Source organism: Ictidomys tridecemlineatus, chromosome X (assembly GCF_052094955.1).
Source record: "Ictidomys tridecemlineatus isolate mIctTri1 chromosome X, mIctTri1.hap1, whole genome shotgun sequence".
Lineage (NCBI taxonomy): Eukaryota > Metazoa > Chordata > Mammalia > Rodentia > Sciuridae > Ictidomys > Ictidomys tridecemlineatus.
In genome coordinates this window covers 53,958,735-53,976,145 of record NC_135493.1, presented here as the reverse complement: position 1 = coordinate 53,976,145, position 17,411 = coordinate 53,958,735, and the positions used below count along the sequence as shown (strand labels likewise).

General features: G+C 33.1%; 1 protein-coding gene across 15 annotated transcripts in view; it reads right to left on the bottom strand.

Moving 5' to 3' along the window:
- Window positions 1-17,411, bottom strand: part of Diaph2 (diaphanous related formin 2) — an 802,473-nt gene that overhangs the window by 536,327 nt on the left and 248,735 nt on the right. The gene's annotated exons all lie outside the window — the stretch shown is intronic.

Sequence of the window (17,411 nt, the reverse complement as noted above, 5' to 3'; positions counted from 1 at the left end):
GATCACCCCCATATTCACTAGATCTCTTTGATCAAATTGAGTATTAGGAAGCAATGAGAGGACACAGATTTAAAAATGAGCCAGGAATAAAAGAATAACAGAAGGTCTCTGGAAAATACTGATCATCATACTAGATGTTGGGTTAGTTAAACACAACAGTTTAAGCAAGTCTAAACAACCTCTACAAAATAATAATGTGGACCCTAGGAAACTGTTAAGGGAGTAGAAAAAATATTTATCTTAAATCTAGGTAAATAAGCAAGGTCTATAGTGCAAAAACACAATGATGCTGGCAGAGCAAAACGAGATAAACAAATTTCATTTTCACCACTGAGAATTCAGAGTTATTCATTCTGTGGGTCACAGGCCTAATGGAGTAATAAGCATTCTGTGAAAAATGGTAGCATATACTGTATGATTGAAATTCAATACATATTTGTTGAATGCACAAATAAGACAAGGAGGACAGCCTCAATGGCAGCTTGAAAGAATTGCTAGACTAATGCTGTTATCTCATTTCTACAGTAAATTAATCTCTACATAGACCACCATTACTTATTAATACCCATATACTGAAATGTAGCTCCAAACACCCAAACACCAATTGATTCAAGGCTTCAAAAAGGAAGAAAATCTGTCACTATGTTGATTATGCTGGTATATGGACCTAGTGAGAGAAGGGAGATGTGAATGATGGAAATAACCTGAAGGACTATTTTTCAAAGTTCAGTTACATTGAATTTAGGCTTATGATATTATCTGAAATGTTTGTAAAAATTATTTAGTCTTCGATTAAAATTTAGTTTCAAAAAAACTTCCATCAGTGCTTACTACTAGAGATTAGCATTGAGTATCTCTTGGGAAATGTCCATACAGCACATTCTGTACATCGATTGACATATTAACATATTAAGTCTATTAAATGGTTTATTTCACTCCTAGCTGGTTCCTTCACTGAAAGTTACTATTTCATCAAAACACTGTCTATTTTAACTGAAAAATAAGTAATCTTTCATGTATCCTGTGTGCCAACTTCTATATTATAAGGAAAATAAATTACCGTAATTCTATAAATTTAAGGGTACATGTCCTTCAAGCAAAAGCATTATTAGTAAATCTATTCCTTAAGTTTTGTATTTCTCTTATGCAAATATGAATAATAAAGCAGGATATATTTTATTGCCTTTCAAGAGATACCAAAAATGAATTTTAATAATATAAGCAAAATATTGATGTTCTATAAGGAGCCATTTCAAAAACTCCAATGTCCTAGTGACTGTTTCTTACAATATAGAAAGTTGCTTGGTTCTAATATGAACTACTTTAGTGACAAGGGTCAAGAAAAAATTTCTTCAATTCAAACCAAAGCAACCCAAATCCAGATAACTACTGAAAGATTAACTTAATCATAATTCACAATTATTAATATATGTGCAAATGCACATTACTAATATCACTACATATACAAGTTCATTTTTATGACCTCCTTTTATGATTCAAATTTAAAATATTTCATGTGAACCTTCTAATTTGACCCAAATTCAAAACTGGAAATAACAGAAAATTTGAGGGCAAAGTCTATGAACACCAAACAGTTTAATGAACCAGTACTGATAGCCATCAAATAGAATGTTCTTACTAATAATTAATTTGGCAAAAATTCTTATGAGCTGGGCACAATGATGCATGCCTATAATCCCAGTGGCTCCAGGAGGCTGAGGCAAGAGGATAGCAAGTTCAAATCCAGCCTCAGCAAAAGCAACCCTGTCCCTAAATTAAATACAAAATAGGGTTAGGGATGTGGCTCAGTGGTCAGGTACCCATGGGTTCAATCCCTGGTACCCCCTCACAGAAAATTCTTATGAAATTAAGCTTTCCACAACATTTTAAGTGTTTTATATTTTTAATACCATTTGAAAGCAACTTTTTTGAAACAGTATACAAAAGGGATTTTGATAGGTTGACATATTGATTCCTTTCATTCAAAAACACATGCTGTCATGCCTGCCACTGCTAACAATAACCTCTTAGGAAACACTATGGAATGACCTTGGGTCTCAAAATCCCTCACTTCAAAAGACTATTAGGAAAGCATAAATATTTATATTCAGGCATATTGATGGAATTTAGGTACATAGATTACAGCATTTCTAAGAGTCATGTGAAGTCGAGGCCTCCAGGAAGGCAAAAGAACATTATTGACTGAATCTAACCCCATATAGTTCCTCCTTTTAGTTAAGATCAATGAGAGGAAAAAATGATCATTATGCACATAAAAAGAAGATATAGTAATACTGGTTTAGAATGCTCAGCCTTTAACATAAGAATAAAATAAACTTTCAAAACATCTTTAGCTTTCTTATAATAGTAAAGGTCTTTTGGTAAGAATACAGAATTACAAGGGTTAAAACAAAAGCAACTTCTGTTAAGAGTTTTTCTATGTTCATCACAAATTGTGTCTCTTTCAAGATGTGATTGTAGAATAAGTACACTGAGATGTCAAGAATAAATAACACTGTTCAGACTCAGAAGTAATTCCAAGACAGAAATGTGGATAGTCTGGAGATTCTCCCACAAAGGTGACCATCAATCTGAAATAACTCTCTTCCCCGTCATATCCATCCTAGCATCCAGATAAGTTTTAGACCTGAGGGGACACATACCAGGCTGACAGAATGGGTTTCTATGGTTTCCATTATACATATTTTATAATACAGAAAAAAGGAATCTAGATTATCAGTTATGTAACTGACATCATATGAATGAACCAGAGTCTGGCAATTTATATAGTAATTAAGAACACTAGATTTAAATTTAGCTTTGTTCACTACTACCCTTGTGACCTTTGGGCAAGTCACTTAATCTCCCTGTATATAGATAAGTCATCTATATACCTGGAGAAATATGATTATCTTACAGATTTCCTTTCATAAATATTAATTAAATGAGTTAGTTTATATAAAATGTTCTCAAGAATTAACAGAAACAAATGTTGTATGAATCAACTCCTTTCTATGATACCCATTCTCTTACTAAATATCTGAATTTCTGGTTCATTATATATATTTTGGGTTGGCAACTAGACAGTGGCTAATGAACATACAGCACTGTCCACAAACAGCCAACAGAATGCTTACAGAACAAAGTGAATCTGGAAGACCATAATGAATTAATTCATTTTACTTGTATTTATAACTCTGACCCATCAATCAAGAAGTCCTGGATCTCGATAGTTATGGTTTGGATGTGAGATGTCCTGCAAAAGCTCATATGTGAGACAATGCAAGAAGGTTTAGAAGAGAAATGATCGGGTTACAAGAATCTTAATGCAATCAGTGAACTAATTCCCTGACAGGATTAACTGGGTGGTAACTGAAGGTGGGTTGAGCGTGCCTGGAGGAGGTAGGTTACTAGGAGTGTGACTTTGGGTACATATTTTTGTATCTGGAAATGCAGTCCCTCTTTCTGCTACCTAGATCATCATGTGAACACTTCTTCCACCACATTCTTCCCAAGGAATGGAGCCCGCTGTCTATAGACTGAGACTGCTGAAACCATGAACCCCCAAATAAACTTTTCCTCCTCTAAAATTGTTCATGTAAGGTCTTTTAGTCACAGTAGTGAAAAAGCTAACTAAAAAACTAACCAACAATATCACCACTGCTACGAGACAATTAATGGAGAATGTGAAGTTAAGATAATTCTCCAAAGGACTGTCTAGCAACTTAACACTCCATATGGCACACACCCATAGTAATTTTTATGACCATGAAGGAATCAATAATACATATAGGATTGATTAAAATATATGACCCAGAATAACTTTATGGCCTGAGAATGATCTGTATAGCAAGTTTTCCAAAGGCATACACTCCATGTTTTTTCTCTTCTGACAAAACTTCAAATTATCTTTGAGAAAAATCTCTAAAGAATCCCTAGAGATCCAATCACAGAATGATTTTCCTCACCACTTCTTTCTTCTTACCCCTTGTCTAGGAGAATACAAATAGTCCTGCACTAAAGATATCAAAAACAAACAAAAAATACTGTAAAAACATTTCATTGTTTTTCCCTTTCACATATATCTCTAATGTTCTGTATACTTGCTCCCCTCTATTAAAAGAGATAACTGAGAGTAGCTACATATGTCACATAATATACTAAATTTTTAAAGAGATTACCCATTAGTAGCCATTGTAAAATTCATAAAGATCAGAGAAAACTTTTAAGACTAAATACTTATTAGGTTCCAACCAGGGTCCATTCTAATTAAAGGAATTTATTGTTAATAATTCTCAAGCAAATATTATGCAATATATAAATGTTGAGGCACAATTATAATCTTCCCACCCAGATAATGGATAATGGTATTTTCAGTAACATTATTAAATCTGAAAGAACTGATAATATTAAATAATTGCCTTGATGTCTCTGAGGGTATAAGGATATGGAAACTATCACTGAAACAAAGTGAAAATGACAGTATAATATTAGGAAAATGCTGTGAAGGCTTTGCATTAGTGAATATTTCTTCATAAACTTTAAATATATTCAGTTATGTACTTGATATGAAACAAAAACAATATTGATTATGTATTGTTACACTTTGATCTGGGAATGTACCAAATTCCAAAAGCATGTTCAAATTTCTTCAAGATTAAACAACTGAAGTATGAAATATAGCATAAGTATAATATGAAGCTGTTCTCAAGTACTGCTAATACAGAAAGCAAACCCCATCAAATTCACACTTACTATAGAAAAGGCTGATTAAAACAGTTAACCACTTTAGTTATATTTGTAATCATATAAACCTACCTGTGGCCAGTTATTTAAATTCATTTGAGCACCACAGTACTAACACCAAAGTCATTAATATAATGCTTACTGGTCTTTTTTGTTGTTGTTGTTCTCCATCATGGGCACACACTATGCCCCTAGTCCCTTATCATCATAATCTCACTGGTCAGAGGAAGGAATGGACACAGCTAGATGAAATGATGAGTTTGAAAAAATCATTACTACTGGAAATCAAAACAGCATCATGCCCTACTACTTACAGTGGGCATCATCATCATTATATAAAGATAACAGCCAATTAGCAGACCAAATGACTCTCCAATAGAAAACATTAACAAAAAAAAACATTCTAGATGCATAAGTGAACTAAAAAAATATTATAGTTGATTGAAAGTCTTTTCTAAGATAAATAATAAAAAAATCTTATGGAATCTCTTATCTAAATTATACCTTAGTCTGAAAAATTAAAAAAAATGGCTAGACTTGTGTCCAAAAGCCATATGTGAAATCTGAGAAATTTCCTATGATTCTTCGTTTATGCCCTGAAATAGACTGAGAAACTGTGTAAGGCCAATTTGTATTATTATTAATAAAATGAATGTCTATAAACTACAACACAAAGATCTCAGAACTATTCATCATGCAGATATATTAACATTTGAAAATACAATAAATTATTAAAATTCTTAAAATGTCAGCATTGAGAAAACAAAAACATGTGTAATAGAATCAAAATACCAATAATTAACAAGGATGTGATCTGATACTGCAAAAACAAACAGCAAGTAAAACCAAAAAGTGATAGCATCTTTATTATTACTGTTAGTTGACAAAAGGTATCTAATCACACCAGCTTCTCTTTTCAAAGAAAATTACAAATACCCTAATAGCATCACATGTTACAGAGTAGTTAACTTTTGTTGCCTTCTATTAAAAGCTATCACATGCTAGGAAACAACACTGTTCCTCACACATTGCCAGGAGCACATTATCAGTCTATTCTTATCACATGAAACCAGACACAGGCAACTCTCAGTAAGCCATTCCAATGGAGGAAATATTGATAATTTGCAATAATTATATTTGCCATTTGAATGCATCACATATTTTATTTAGGCTCCTATAAAATTAATTTAAATTAAAAATAATGATTCTTAAGCCCACATCAACAGATTGCAAGGAGAATGAGGAAATGGTGTTAGGAGGCAGGGACAAATGAGACTAGCATTAATATTTTTCCATTATAAGCCAAAAGTAGACCACACTTGCATGGAGAACTTAATGGTGGTCAGTGACTTAAATAGTTTTCCATTTTCATTCATGATTAATTTTATATTGAAAGACATGTTTCAACACACTGTAAACAACTTAGTGGGCAAATTGGTAAATTCAGTTCTGCCTCTTTATTGAATATATTTTTACTGGGTCCAATTACTAGAAACACACTTACACCCTACACGAATTATATAGAGTTAGGTACTTCAAATGACAAAATTCACACGTAACAACCTATTCTTGTCCCATGGAATAGATAAGGGGGACTTAAACTAATATTGCTGATAATGGAGCTTTCATGGGCACAGATACACTACAGAGCAATATAGTAATGCTTAAGAAAAGATTCAGGCTTCTTCTAATGCACGGTGTTTCCATGTCCCTGCTTTTTTAGTAGGCAAAGTAAAGTAACATGGTTAAGTATAGTATGGTGTCAGTCATGTTTTGCAGTTGAGCTTGATTTGCAGTTTTACTTTGCTCATTTTGCAAAATAGCTATAATGACAGTACCTACTACATAGGATAGAGAACAAAAGAAAAATGAACTAATCCATGTAAAAAAACTATACAAATAGCCTGGCATATACTAAGTATACAATAAGTATTAACACAGTGGTTGAAATTATCGATTTTGTCAGCAAAACCCTTTTGATAGTCATTCTATTTTATTATCATTTGTTTTTATTTGTTTAAAGACAATAAGAAAATAAGCATTTTCCTTAACATCAAATAAGCCTATGCACACATATTTCAGCACACTAAAGTTCTGTATACTTAAGCAGGCAAACCATACATGATGAAATCAACCATAAGCCATTGTGAAAAAAAATCTAGCTTTTACATTTGAAAACTTAAATAAAATATGTGGAGGGGGCAAGGGGTTGGAATAGATGGTGGAATGAGACAGACATCATTACCCTAGGTACAAGTAATGATTGCGTGAATGGTGTGACTCTACTTCATGTACAAAGAAGCAAAAAAACTGCTCAATTTGTGGACAATAAATCAAAGAGCTTTCTACTGGCATGTATAACTGATTAGAACTAATAAAAATTAAAATTAAAAAAGAAATAGGAAAAAAGATAATATGTGATAGACTAAAACAAGTTTTTCAACCAAGAAAACTTTATTTATTTATTTATTTATTTATTTATCTATCTATCTATCTATTTGGTGCCAGGGATTGAACTCAGGGAAACCTGACCACTGAGCCACATCCCCAGCCCCTTTTCATATTTTATTTTGAGACAGGGTCTCACTAAGTATCTTAGAGCCCTGTTAAGTTAAGAGGATGGTTTTGAACCTGAAATCCTCCTGCCTCAGTCTCCCAAGCTGCTGGGATTACCAGTGTACACCACCATGCCTGGCCAAATTTGTTTTTAAAGAAACAAAAATAAACACCCAATTTAACTGAATTACTAAATCATAGGAATATAAATGTGCAAATTCACATTAGTAAATTACTACAATCTGACTCAATTATCTTAGTTTTGCAGATTTATGTTTATTAGCTCAGGATTAATGAAAAACTTTTAAGAGACTGAAATATAGTGTGTGTATGTATGTGGATGTATCACTAGATAAACTATTAAAGAAAGACAGAATGAGTTCATACTATATGGGCTACCAACCATTCTTTATTTTACTTGCCTTGGAATTATGAAACTAACCATAATTAACTATAATTTATTTTTGTATTCACTGAACAAAATTATACTTGACAGAAGCTGTAGTGCATGCTGGGAAAACTAGAGTGCACAAAATGGCAATGCTTCATCCTGACTGCAAGAAGGTCACTGTCTAACAGTGGACACAGTGAGTAAAGACAATAATTAAGAAAGATGCAAAGTGAAGAAATGTTAAGGGTGTTCAAAAAGAAGTTGCAGATTCTTATAAATCTCTATTTGAGGAGCATCAGAGTTCAGGCCAAGTACAATCTCAGGGAATAAAAGGTAAATGGCCTTGACATACATGAGAAGGAGTTTAAATGTCATCCTGAAGACAATGGATCATGAATAAAATGTTACAAACACCTGACAGCTGTGATCACAACAAATGAGACTGAAGGCACAGAGACTGACACTCTTTTGAAATTATCAATAAAAGAGATGTTACAGCATTTGTAATTACTGAGAAATCATATTGTCAGTAACCACATGGTAGGCAATTTCTAAAATGGCTCCTAAACCTGTCTCTGGGTATTCATACCTTTCAGTGATCTCCTCCATGTGAGTGTGAGAGTATGTGTGCATGCGTGCATATGAGGGTGAGACCTAGTTACTTGCCTCTAAAGATCATCTGTAGCTATAAATGACCATGACTTCCTTATTGCTTTAATTCTTACTTCACTCCTTCAGTCTTTAATAAAGCAAACTGCCTTTTATGTTTTTTTCTAAATATTTTGTGTGTATTACTAAATAGCCTATTAAGAAGAAAGATTTAAATGCACTCTAACCATCATGGATTAATTTAACAAAGGGATAACTAATACATAATGCCTGAGAAAATTTAACAAGATCTGAACTGCTCTTAATTAAATATATTTCATAAATCAGAGAAACCTCTTGTTCTTACTTCTGATACCATGCAAGATATGGTCTCGGACTAGTTTACCTACCACTAATATATAGCCGTTTGTAGTTTTATGAAGCAAAGTTAAAAACTTCCAGGATTTCAATGTAAATAATTTATATTTATGTATACAAAACTGATTTAGCTAGAACAATGGTGCCAAATGTGAATGAGAATCACTGTGATTTACAAATGCAATCAAAAGAACACCTGTTATGATGCTTAATCTATAAAATGTCTGGAAGCCGAAATAAGAAAGGCAGTCTAACTCAAGACTTAAAGGGGTTAATATTAAAGTATCTATAATGTTAAAAGTCAACTTTGAAAGAGCCCAAATGAAAAACTGATATGATTACTTGATGTATTCCATGTATATTAATATATCATTACCAAATGCCTAATGCCATGAGGACCACATTACTTCATCCATTATCAGAAGAGACAAATCCATCTCACAGCAATGTTTCATCAGTGAGAGATTCCATGCAGAAAATCCCTAAAAAACATCTAAGTCATGGAAAGAATAAACTTATTCCCTTCAGTGGATAGTGGACAACTTCCTAACTTTGGTTTCAGCTCTTAAGAACTGTCTTTAGTGCCAATGCATGTGGAAATATATCATTAAGTGTACAAAAAAGGGCTCATTAACTATGCAACAAAATGCACAAATCACTAAGAACATAGAAGCCATTAACAGTCATTGCTACAGCATAGGGAAGTGATTAAGAACAAACCTGGGCTCAAATCCCATTTTTCTCACTTACTAGCTATATAACCAAACATATTGCTTAATCTCTCATAGCCTCAGTTTCTTCACCTATAAAACAATAATAGAAGTATCTAGGGCTGGTGTGAAGGCTAAATGAAATATGGATTTAACATACTTATCACAGCTCTTGGTACATACTAAATGCTTCATAAATATACTATTGTTATTATAATGATTGACATTATTATTGATAGAGATAGTCACTATAGTGATGGTGTTAATATTAGTAGTACAATCAACAGACCATGACCAATATGTAAAGACAGAGCCATTTAGAAACCCTCCTTATTTAGGAGGCAGGAGATGCTCAGTCTCATCTGATCTCTGTAATTGGTGACTTATAATTAAACAATAGCATGTTATCCTGGCTCAAAAATTCCTTGCTTCCTCCTTTGTATAAAGGAAGGGATTATTTCATGCTGGAAAATGGCAATTGGAAATGAATGCATATGATATACTAAGATGAAATACATAAAATATTCATACTGTAAAAAACAAATTTTGATAAAACAACAAAGATAATCAGTATATCCTCAGAAAGCCAAAGAGCATATTATGTAATAACAATGATGAAATTATGCACAGGTATTGCAATAATCTAAATATTTATGTCCCCCTAAAATTCATATGTTGAAACATAACCCTCAAGCTTATCCCCCTCTATGACTTCCAGTGAAACTGAACTTTCCTGCTCCAGAACTGTGAGACAAAAGTATATGTTGTTTATAAGTGTGTTAGTCAGCTATTTCATCATTGTGACTAACAATGAGCAACATAGAGGAGGAAAAGTTTTTGGAGGGCTCACAATTTCAGAAGTCTCAGGCCGTAGATGGCCACTCCATTTCTGGGCCCAAGATAAAGTAGAACATCATGGTGGAAAAAAGCAGCTCAGAACATGACAAGCAGAGAGAAACTGAAGCACCACCAGGGACAAAATATAAAGCCCAGGGCTGCGGATGTGGCTCAAGCAGTAGTGCACTCGCCTGGCATGCGTGTGGACCGGGTTTGATCCTCAGCACCACATAGAAACAAAGATGTTGTGTCCGCCGAGAACTAAAAAATAAATATTAAAAATTCTCTCATTCTCCCTCTCTCTCTTTAAAAAAAAAAATAAAAAATATGAAGCCCAAAGACACACCCCAAATGATTCACTTCCTTCAGTCCTACACTACCTAACTACATTTATAACCCAATTAATCCATTCAAGTGTTTAATGCGCTGATTAGTTTAAGGCTCTCATAACCCAATCTTTCACCTCTAAATTTCTTGCATTGTCTCACACATGAGTTTTTGGGGGGACACCTCATGTCTAATCCATAATAATCAGGTACTGAGTTTATATTATTTTGTTATAGCAGCCCAAAGTAACACAGGTAGGTGTGGCTTTTAGTTTGCTATCTGAAAAAATTAAGCCTTTTCTGTTTGTTTCCTTATGTAGAAAGCTTATATTACAGAAGCATGCATAAATTATGTCATTAAGATGACAAATTATTTGATAGGACATGGGCTCTCTCTGGACAGTTTAGCATCATCTTATAAGGAATGTACATTATGAGACCAAAATCTTATTATTTTCAAGTCAATTCTAAGAATTTATTTATCATTAAAATTGATTAATTAGATTTTAACATTCTTTTGTGTATTGATTATTTCACTAAATTTTTGACTGTATTGAGCAATTAAACAAGGATAGAATGCTGTGTGTCTTTAGAAGCTGCCAGTTGATTCTAAGATTGAGAAACACAATTTAAAATATGATCCTAGAGAAAAAGTGTTTTTATATACATGCATTTTCAAATGCAGCTCCACCATAATCTTGAAGCTATGCACAATATTTCAAGCATTGCAAAATGACATTTATATGGATTTGAAATATTTATAACACCTCAATTCCTGTTATTATTAAAGCTAAATTGCACTGTAGAAATATATTATTGAAGAAGCTAAATTTTATTAACCTCTTATGTTTATTTCTTATATTTCCTCCAAGCAACATTAAAACCAAAAAATTGCTTACAACTTACACATACACACTATCTTTGTTTTTCCTGAAGCCTCTAGAGAACCCTAGAAATTCTAATTAGAATTAGCAGTTATAAGCTACATATTTTATTATTATTTCGAATTTAGTTAATGTAAAACATCATTACTTTAATTCTTACATAATATCATCATTATCTATAATTACTACAGATTTTTAAAGGAAAATGACACTATCATTATAGCCTTGATGACTACATGTCTCCAAATATTATCAAATTGACTAATAAACTAGAAAACATGCACACATACACATTACAACAGTTTCACATACAATCATATTCTTAATCACTAATAGAGTCTTCTCCAGCTGTCTCTCCTCCTTCTCCCTCTTCCTTTTCCCCACCTTACTCTCTTTTGTCTTTCCATTACTTCACAAAAAATAGAAAAGAAATGTATATTTCATTAATCCAGATTTCAATATGCATTTTGTCTTAAGGCATCATGATGGTTTTATAGGCAGAACCTAAATGTCATAAGCATAAAAACATGAGATTCTAAAACTAGAAGAGATCTTAGAGATGAATATTAAACACCCACACTAGTCAGGATATCATATCTCATCTATCCTACTAATATTTATTCACAATCATCAGTCCATTACCTATCTGTTAATTCCATCACCTATCTATCCACGAAAAAGGTCTAGTCTAGGGGAAATGATCAAATTATTGTACCTCTAATGCTTAAAAAATAAAACCTAAATTCTTCAGTGTGAATTTCTCGTTACTACTTTTACTCCCAAGTGTCTTCACTCCACAGTCCCAATTCAACCAGCTCCCTCCAGAGCTTTCAACAAAATACGTGTTTCTCTTTTCCATGCTGTTAAATTAATAACAGACCATAAACCTGAGCTGTCTCTTAACATGGAGTTCCTACATAAGAAACCAAAATCTAATTTGGAAGTTTATTTTTTTTTTTTATAATACACAGCTGAGTTTCAACCCATCACAAACTACCAAGTTTCACCTAGTCACAGGTAGTCAAGTGATAAGAGCATGCCTGAATAAGCCAAATGCAAAACTATAGCCAATTAGCTGATTTCTCTACTTTGTTTCAGTGCTGGGTCTATAAAAGATCACTGCTCACAATGCTAGGTAGAGCTTTCTGAACCTCTTCTGGTTCTTAGTGGTGTACAATACATCATTCTTTGCTCAAATAATTTCTGCTAAATTTAATTCATCTTTAGTTTTTAATTTAAGACTTTGTTCATGATATTCTCTAGCTAAAATGACTTTTTCTTCTACTTTCTCTGTTGAACTTCTACTTAATTGTAAAGGACCAACTCAAAGAATACCACCTCTGGGTTCTCTATTGTCCCTACTCAAAATTAACCATTTCTATTGTGGTCCTATAGCTTTAAAAAATTATGATTTGACTAAATGAAGTATACATCTTCCCACCTCCCTCAATAGATTATGGGTACCCTAGTAAATGAAGATTTTATTTATTTTTCCTTCCTATTTAGCTTAGTAATTTGCACATATTAGGTACTCTACAAACTAAAATGAAATAAAAGAGTCATTCTTTGCTAAAACAGAAACAATCTATCTTTAACACAATATTAAAAGTAATTTTCTCTAAAACTCTAAAAAATAATTCAATAGTAAAATTTATGGTTCTTTCATATATTAAATATTTAAACACTTGAATATTAGACATATCAGAACTAGTGTATTTTAAAACTTCTATTTAACAATTCTAAGATATTCTAAAATTTTTAACTTTTTTTTGCAAACAGCCTAGTGATGCTTTACAGTGCATTTAGCAAGAAGAGAGATGTGAACTCTCCAATGCCCTTGCAAGAGAGGAATGTTCTCAAAGGTTTTGGAACACTGAGTCTAAGAGCTTTAGAAATAGGTCTTAGAAACAACGGGTGTGTTGCTCATTCCAGAATACAGCTGAATGAACTGCAATGAGAAGCATAATGGGGAATAAAGTGGTGCCCTAGAGCTAGGGAAGCCAAGGCAGTGCTATTTAAGTTTGCTGGAGCCAGAGCCTCCTGCTGATTTCTTACTGAGCCTGCCACCTATTGACCAAATTATGAATCCAGGCACTGCAAGTGACAAGGGACTTCAGATATTACAGGAAGACCAATCAATAGTTATTGAGTGTTACAAAAAAAAAATGGCAGTTTTCTATCATTAAAACTTATTTTGGCTATGCTGTGGATATCTAGAATATTCTATGATGGTTAATTGATCCCTTAAATGTCCCTTCAGAAATAACTCTTGGTGAAAGGGATGATGCCCCATCCTGCTTTGTACTTAAATATTCAAAGTAAGGGAACTAGGAGTAGTGTTAACATAAAAAACTTAGAGAATTAAATTAAAACAAATAAAAATGCAACATTCACAGCAGTGAGTAATTGAGAGCATTTATATGATATTTGTTTGGATTTACTTTGGTTTCATCAGGTTTTGATAGCAGCCTTAAAGACTGCTTCTGCTGTAACTGGTTAGCTCTAGCACATGCTACAAAGAAGAGGAAGACAATCTCCTGCTGAATTAACAGTTGTATTAAGTGACAATAGTCAAAACAACAACAATAACACACACACACACACACGTATAAACAGTATCAGGTAAATGAGAGGGAAAAGCAAATTAATTTTTATTAAGTGCATGCTTGATGGCAATCATTATGCTAGGTACTTTAAATATATAATTTTATTTAATTCTAACAATACTACTAAGTAAACATCAGTGTATTTATTTTATGAATCATAAAATTTAGTAACTGATATTACAAGTATCAAAGCCAGAAAGGGAGAAGATATGACTCTATAAACTCTGGCTTTTTCTACTCTTAACACATTACATTTGGAAACTCTCTACTACACTGAGTTTTACACTAACTTCTCTGTCTCTTACTTGAGTTTATTCATTAGTAAAATAGTCAGTGTTTAATTGGTTGTGTGGTCCAGGCTAACTAAAATTTTATGAAACCTATGTTTCTTGTAATGCTCAATACAAATAAATCAACAAGCAAAACAGCAACTGGTCAATAGAAAATGTACAAAGAAATGGAGGAGGAAGTTCAAAGAAAAAGAAGTCAAAAAATGCCTATAAACAGGATAAAAACTGTTCAACCTCACTTCTGACTTAAAAAATAAAAATTATAACATCCATGACTTACTATTTTCACCTCTGAGATAGACAATGGCTATAGGGAAGGAGATGTGCATAAGATCCCTTTTCTAAAATGCTTGGGACCAGAGGTGTTTTGGATTTCATATTCTATTTTCAAATTAGGAAATACATATACATAATGAGATATCTTGAGGAGGAGACCCAAGTCTAAACAAGAAATTCATTTTTGGCTCACGTATAGCTTATACATGTGGCCTGAGATAATTTTATTCAATAATTATAGTGTGCCTGTGTCTTGACTGCAAACTGTAACAGAGGTCAGGCATTGAATTTTCTACATGTGACATTATATTGGCAATCAAAATTTTTCAGAATTTATCAGATTAGGAATGTTCTTTTTTATGTTGCATGCATATATATTTATAATTTTCATACATTCCTTGAATTGACCTTTTAATCACAGTGACCTTTTTTTTATTTCTAGGAATGTTCAACCTGTATCCAAATACATTCTTGATGACCCCATAAATAGACACAAACTTCATGGCAGGAAAATTCATAATATAAAAATTTTAAATGTAGAAAACATTTTTTCAGGAAATTCCACTTCTAGAATTTATCTTAGAGATTCTCATGTATGTACACAAAAGTACATGTTTAAACAGAGTTGCCACTCCACTTTTTTGAAAAAGTAAAATACTAGAACCAGTCTGAATAACCATCAATAGGGGACTGCTGAAATGAATTAAGATAGTTCCGTACCATAGAATGCAATGCAATACGCAAAGCAGTATGCAAAGAGAACACAGTAAATAAATGTAAGTTCACATAAAATAATCTACAAGTACATTTAGTGAAAACAGCATGAATTAGAACACAAAAAATAATAAATATCATATGCTTCTAGAGGCACAGATTATTCCTAAGAGAAAATGTGGGAATTAGGTAGTAATGGTTTTCTCTGTGGAAGAAAGGTAAAAATCTGATTAAAGGGAAAGTTCTTTCTTTTTTTAACCACAAATATTATTTTAATAACTATCATAAGAATTGAGTAGTAATTGGCTATAAGAAAGTTTTCTTTTTTTATTGGTTGTTCAAAACATTACAAAGCTCTTGACATATCATATTTCATACATTAGATTCAAGTGGGTTCTGAATTCCCATTTTTACCCCAAATACAGATTGCAGAATCATATCGGTTACACATCCACAATTTTACATAATGCCATATTAGTAACTGTTGTATTCTGCTAACTTTCCTATCCTCTACTATCCCCCCTCCGCTCCCCTCCCATCTTCTCTCTCTACCCCATCTACTGTAATTCATTTCCCTCCTTGTTTATTATCCCATTCCCCTCTCAACCTCTTATATGTAATTTTATATAACAATGAGGGTCTCCCTCCATTTCCATGGAATTTCCATTTTCTCTCCCTTTCCCTCCCACCTCATGTCTCTGTTTAATGTTAATCTTTTCTTCCTGCTCTTCCTCCCTGCTCTATTCTTAGTTACTCTCATTATATCAAAGAAGACATTTGGTATTTGTTTTTTAGGGATTGGCTAGCTTCACTAAGCATGATCTGCTCTAGTGCCATCCATTTCCCTGCAAATTCCATGATTTTGTCATTTTTAGTGCTGCGTAATACTCCATGGTGTATAAATGCCACGTTTTTTTTATCCATTCATCTATTGAAGGGCATCTGGGTTGGTTCCACAGTCTAGCTATTGTGAATTGTGCTGCTATGAACATCAATGTGGCAGTATCCCTGTAGTACGCTCTTTTAAGGTCTTCAGGGAATAGACCGAGAAGGGCAATAGCTGGGTCAAATGGTGGTTCCATTCCCAGCTTTCCCAGGAATCTCCATACTGCTTTCCAAATTGGCTGCACCAGTTTGCAGTCCCACCAACAATGTACAAGAGTACCCTTTTCCCCACAACCTCGCCAGCACTTGTTGTTGTTTAACTTCATAATGGCTGCCAATCTTACTGGAGTGAGATGGTATCTTAGGGTGGTTTTGATTTGCATTTCTCTGACTGCTAGAGATGGTGAGCATTTTTTCATGTACTTGTTGATTGATTGTATGTCCTCCTCTGAGAAGTGTCTGTTTAGGTCCTTGGCCCATTTGTTGATTGGGTTATTTGTTATTTTAGAAAGTTTTCAATTTAAAGAAGTGACTATAATAAATAGTTATTTCTGAAGTCACTGAAGAACCTTTTAAATGTGAAGTCTACTATGATGAATGACGAAAAAAATACTACTGGCAAAACATTTTTTTAAGGTAAAAAATTTTCAGAATACTCTAACCACCCCAGATTTCTCTGCGTGCGCGAGCATGTGCAGATGCAAGTGTGTATAAAATTCAATCTATAAGAAACAATAAATAGAACACGGGCACTCCCAGTGTGCAAGATGTGCTAAAAGAACTAAAAAGAAATAATTTTCATCTCTTTCTCTCTCTAAATTTTCCAGAATTCACACTGTAGGGCATGTGTGACAAATCAGACAAATGATGGCAAAAGTGCTAATTCTAAGGGCAAAAGAGTACAGAATATTTCCATTTCTTAGCTGTTAAGACTCCTTCAGACAGAAAAATTCTATTCTCAATTATCAATTTAGTAGTAACTATGAAACAGAAATGACAATTACCTGAAATCATGAACCACAATAATTAATCAAGAGATTGAGAAGTTAACAAAGTAATATCAAAAAGATGTATGAAATACACAAGAGGTTAAGGATCTAATCATAAATAATGTACTCTATTATCAAATAAGTAAACATACTTATTGGGCATCAGATTTTTATATTAATCCAGAAAACCTACCCATAACAAAAACTATGATATTTCCTAAGAAACCAACTTGGT